Below are 6,329 nucleotides of genomic sequence, written 5' to 3' on the forward strand. Positions count from 1 at the left end.
AGACACTCTCCTTTTAGCAACTACTTACTCTGACAGCAGGTACAGACCAACAGGAGAGAATCAAGATGTCATTGTCCTGCTCTACTCAGTGCTTCTCAGGCCATACCTAGAATACTGTGTTCAGCTCTGGTCCCTGCAATAGGAAAAGGATGTGGGCAGGATGGAGACAGTCCAGAGAAAGGCCACAAAGATGACCGTGGCCATGTGAGGAAAGGCTGAGAGAGCTGGGCTTGTTCAACCTAGAAAAAAGGCGTCTCAGGGGAGACCTGATCACCATGTTCCAGTATTTAAAGGGTGGCTACAAAGAAGACAGAGACTCTCATTTGACAAGGAGTCCCATGGAAAAGACTAAGGCTGATGGACACAAGTTATTCCTGGGGACATTACAAGACACAAGACGGAAGGTTTGCACAATGAGAACAACCAGCCATTGGAATAATCTCCCTGGGGAAGTGCTGGATTCCCCAACACTGGACTCTTAAGATTTCGCTGCGACATCTAGTCTAGGTCATGCTTCGCCTAGAAAAGTTGGACCAGGTGATCCTTGAGGTCTCTTCCAACCAGGTATTCTATGATTCTGTGATCAAGGAGGAAGATGGCAGACTTACTGATGCCATCATCCCCATGTTCCAGGTTATGTGGTGTTGCTCATGCTCAGCTTTCCAAGCAGAAAAATGGGGACAGCATCCAGGTTGAAATGCAAACAGACCTTAAAGTGCCTGTGTTAAAAAGCTTTCAAGAGAGTCAGCTCTGGGTCCTTGAAGAGCACTGAGGAACTCCAGCTTTATGCAGCCCAATGCACAGTGAGAACAAGCACCAGGCTATCAAAGCATTAATTCTTCCCACTTACTTCTAAGCAAACTTAAAATAGGATATTCCACCACCTTCTCTGTGCTGGAGGGTGTTGCCCTGCAACCAAAGGGAATACAGTGAAATGAGAAAGCACAGGATTCAAAACTACTTTGGACAATTTCTATCACACAAAGAACTATATAAAGAGCTTTGCAATTTACCATGCAAATGAAGCATGTTCTTTGAAAAGGCATCATAATACAGTTTTGCTTTTCATTATCCTTTAACAGCTTAGTAAAATGGAATATCGTGACCGGGGAAGATTACCCCTTGTTAGCACATACCAGGTTCCCACCAGAAGCCATAGATCCACCCCAGGGTGTAAATCTCATTTGTGACATTTGCCACCTTCTGAACTGGTTTCAAGAACGGATAAATTCCATGTTTGCTTTTAATCAGACATGGAACAGTGTGACTTTCCTTAAGAGTCACAGGGCGGTTCTGGTGGACAGGGACATCAGGAGGCTCCTCATCCCCACTTGGAGCAGGGCCAGATCCAAGGCCAACCAGGCTGCTCAGGGCTTTATCCAGGCCGACCTTCAAAGCCTCCAAGGATGGAGGCTGCACAACCTCCCAGGGAGGCCGGCGCCAACACTTGACTGTCCTCACTGTGATAAAGCTTCTCCTTGTTGATGCTATGACTCTCTTGCTTTCAAACTCACACCATCATCCAGTTTTGCAGCAATACAAGCTGGGGTTTGCTTTAAAGCATGGTCTTCACCATGAGCAGAAGCTTTCCACTTTAAACCTGAGCTATGAATTATGCCCCCCTCATATCACACCAAGGACAACAGCTCCCGCCTTAGTATCCATCAGAAACAGCTACTAACAGGATAAGGCATTGCAGGGTACCTGACTTGTACCCACCTGCCCACAAGATCCAACCATTAATAATTTCAATAACTCATCCTCTCTAGGATCCCTCAGAGGAACGAGTTCTTCTGCAGAGCATGAAATTAAATGCTTATGGTGAACATGTGTTCCAGCTCCTCTTCTGGGTGAAGATCTTCCCACTGACAAACAGTCTAGTGGAAGTATGTCCCCACCAGGGTCATGATCCCACTTATGCTGCTCTCTGCAGGAGCTTTTTGCTCTGCCTCATTCAGCAGAACACTTTGTACACAGGGTTGTATCAGGGAAGTTACCTGGTTTAAAGATAACTGGGTTAGTGGCAGAGGGAAGAGATGGGGAGATGTGCATTAAGCCATCATTACTGCCAAGTGAAACAAATCTGGTGACTGACAGCACAGCTTGATGCAAGAGTTAAGGGGCAAGTGTTCCAAGAGTTCCCTCCCCTAATCATGAGAAGAATCTGCAAGAGCAGGCGAGATCTTGACAGACAACAGAACTAGGACCTGAAATTAAAGCCAACAGCATGCCAACTGACTTCTCAGCACAGCTCTTCCCCTCTGCATGCCATGACAAGGTTGGAAAGAGGGCAGAAACACAGGTACTATTTCATCTCTCCATCTCTTATTTGAGGGTATGCTTTGGAAAGCAACACTACAGAATTGAAGTGTTTGCACTATTACCTTGACCATTCATTTTTACTTCTCTAGGTGTAACCTGCAACTTTACTGTAACTTATGAACTGCTGCACAGGGGATACAAAGTCCCCATTCTTCTGCCTTCACTGTCATTAGATCGGTCGACCTGAACAATCAGCACATCTCTGGGACAGAAGTAGCCACTTTAAGCCATAGACTGCTTTGGTGCACACAGCTTTTCGTGTTGTTTTCCACATAGCTGAGAAATCCTGCAGGCAACAGTGACCAGAAAGAACTTACTTTGCTGTTACAGCTTAATGGGTGTCTGCATGAAAGCACATTTTTGGTTTGAGTTAGCTCAAATTCCTCTGAATCGTGAGAGGAAAATTTATAGCCCAACCACAACTACCTTGAAAATGCTATTTGGAAAAACTGGGCCAATGTAAAGCACGCCAACATCATGTGTAAGTAGCCTTTATCCCTCGTCACACCATGGCCTTTCCTACTGCAACCTCTGCCTGTGCACAAATGGCACATGTCCCAGGCATCAGTGACTCCCAGGTGGAGCCCAGACCGAGAGTGCAGAGCTCTCTCCTCTCAACATCACACATACCAACATCCACCCACCAAGCTCATCCAGAAACCAGCGCACATCCTTCTCCAAACATCCCGGAGGAAGCACATTCTGTTGTGTTGTGCAGTGATAGTAACTCTTACAGCATGTACTAGTTGATTAGAAGCTTATATTACAAGTTGAAACTTGCATTTCTTGATTTGCCAGATGACACTTAACACTTTCCATGATGCGCCTGGTGGATAGCAGCTGTTTGAAGCATATGGAATTGCATTCTAATAAGTGGAATTTTGTGCTTAACTTCAGAAATAGGAAAGCCACTATTAAGAAAAATATGTATGAGAACTTTTATCCTTACAGAGATGCCCAAGGGCTTTTACTTAGCAGAGGTGAAGGACACTTTCATACTGATGTCTCACCCTTTGGACAGCATGGAGGCAGTTTTGGACTGGCTGGTCAGTGAATCAATGCTTGTGCACAGAAATGGGTCAGAACTTGCCTGGAGCCCAGCACCTGCCTTCACAATGGTAGACCAGAACTAACATATCCAACATAGCAGACCTGACTATGCACAGAGTCACCACTTTGCAAGACCCCTGGAATAGTTTTTCAAAACTAACTACTCCCCTAAGAATTACATAGATAAGTATTGCTTGTCAGATCCCCTCCCAAAAATTCCATTAAAGTTTTTTGGGTCTGCAGGGCAGTCAGCAATTAACATTACTGGATCAACATTCCCAAGTTTTCATGTGTATCAATAGAGAAGAGGTGAAAGAGATAAGTCATTCGAGGAATCCAGAGGAGCGCACAGTCACACAGCCAAATGTTAAGATAAAATATTGGCCACACATGCTGTTCCAGTAACAGAGGTAAGGATTATATTCAGTGCACAGTCTAAGAGGAGCTTTCTAACCTTGAAGTGGATTAATATTTTTATTTCCACTTTTTACTGCTTATTGCTGCCATTTTTACCTTCCTGAAAGAGTGAAGGTGTGAGTAAAGGCAGCTCAGTGCAAACTGTTCTGCAAACCAAGATACACAAAGAACATAAATGTAATGATGAGTGATGCCCAAACTTTGTAGTTCACCTTGCTGCCAAGCCCTGGAGCTTCTCATAGTTACCCACCCTATCCCACTGAACTCCTGATAAGAGAATAAAAACATTGGTTTGTGGGTAACTCACCACATCCAAATGTATCAGTCTAGCACTGGAATTGTTCAGAGCCAGGAAAAAAAAAAAAAACACACACCACACTCTCCACAGGTGAAAAATCAGTCCCATTCCTCCTCTAGAGCAATCAAAATCAGATGGGTTTTTTTTTTTTTCTTTTCATTAGCAAGGCAGTTTGTGAACAGGCAATACCTGAGGCTGACATTCTCCAAGATAGCAATGGTCACATCCATGTTTAATAAGCCTTATGCATAGGCTGCAAAAACCACAAAAGGAAGAGGAAAAACACTCACAGAAGTCAAGTCATTCTGATTTTATATTCAGTCTTTGCAAATCAAGGATGTCCTATTTTCACTATTCAAGGCAAAAGTCTACACAGGCATGTCAAAAGCAGTAAGTGAAAAACAGTAAACACAACAGTCTTGAAAATACGTTTAATGTCTAATCTTATACAAAAGTGACAGCATTTTCAAAAAAATATCAAATCCTGTATTTATAGCTTCTCACTATCATACAGCAATATTTGTTTCATCTAAAGAAAATACAGCAGCAGGTGATAATCTATACTTTAAAGATGTGATTGCTTATATTTCATATTGTAAACAAATGCAGTATGTCAATCTCAAAGCACAAGTCAAAACGAACTTCTCAGCAATTTAACTCAAATGAGGCATAGAAATGTACAAATTCCATTGCAAAAGCTTCAGGCCAGAAGTTGCTCACACTTGACATAACATGTGATAAAGTTACTACACGGTATATAGTGACAACTTGAGTTTTTACACAATAGATTAACAGGTATACCCTTTTCACTGCTATGCAAAGAACTTCGCTCACAAAAACAAAGGGGTTATGAAACAGTTTTCATGACCTCAAGAAATACGAATATACACTGAAAAACATCCCATATATACTGAATTTTAGCCTAAGTGTTCCAGTACTAAATCCTGCCTATTTCAGGAAGAACCTAGAAGTCTAGTTACTTTTACAAATCCCCTTTCCAAAAAATCATTACTTGCTACGTTCACTTTATCCTTTCCTACCTCTTCCCATTCCCTGCAAAGACATCCAGCCAGTGCGATTCTGAACTGGAGTGCTGCTACTGCACGACCCATTCATTCAGAATAAATGTTTTGTTATTACATTGATTTATTATCTAAGGCTGCAGGTATCAAAAAAAAAAAGCACTTGAGCAAATATAGTTGATGTTCTCTTATGTTAATTTTATATTAGTCTTGCCAAGATCTAAGCCAAGTCTGTTTGGGGGCAACTGGGGCTTGTTTAAGGTTAGTGAAGACTTGCACTTTTGGCTCCTATTTCTAGAGTTAGAGGTGCTAAGTTTTAAGCTGAAACATTAAGTATTTTGTTCAGCTTCAGTACTGTCTTTCTAAAACAAAAAATATACATACCTTTTCTATTAGCTTTTATGACATTAGATTAAAAGAGCACCAGCTAAGTTAACTGCTTTCTTCTGCAAAAATATTGCAGAACTTTGCCATAAAGGGATGCCATCCAGAAGGACCTTGACACGCTTGAGAGGTGGGCCAATACTAACCTCATGCAGTTCAACAAAGTGAAGTGCAAGGTCCTATACCTGGGTCAGGGCAATCCCAGGGACAGATACAGGTTGGGCAGAGAAGGGATTCAGAACAGCCCTAAGGAAGACTTGGAGGTGTTGATTGATGAAAAACTAAACATGACCCAGCAGAATGCACTTGCAGCCCAGAAAGCCAGCCATGTACTGGGCAGCATCAAAAGGAGCATGACCAGCAGGTTGAGGGAGGTGATCCTGATCCTCTAATCTACTCTCGTGAGACCTCACCTGGAGTACTGTGTGCAGTTCTGGTGTCCTCAATATAAGGAGGACACGGAACTGCTGGAACAAGTCCAGAGGAGGCCACTAGGATGATCAGGGGGCTGGAGCACCTCCTGTATGAAGACAGGCAAAGAAAACTTGGGCTGTTCAGCCTGGAGAAAAGAAGGCTGCACGGAGACCTCATAGCAGCCTTCCAGTATCTGAAGTGGGCCTTCAAGGATGCTGGGGAGGGACTCTTCATCAGGGACTGTAACGATAGAACAAGGGGTAGTGGGTTTAAACTTAGAACAGGGGAGATTTAGGCTAGATATAACTCTGTGAGTGCTGAGGCACTGGAACAGGTTGCCCAGGGAAGCTGTGAATGCCCCATCCCTGGCAGTGTTCAAGGCCAGGTAGGATGAGGTCTAGTGTGAGGCGTCCCCGCCCCTG

This window comes from Nestor notabilis, unplaced genomic scaffold, assembly GCF_000696875.1.
Source record: "Nestor notabilis isolate BGI_N333 unplaced genomic scaffold, ASM69687v1 scaffold13556, whole genome shotgun sequence".
Lineage (NCBI taxonomy): Eukaryota > Metazoa > Chordata > Aves > Psittaciformes > Psittacidae > Nestor > Nestor notabilis.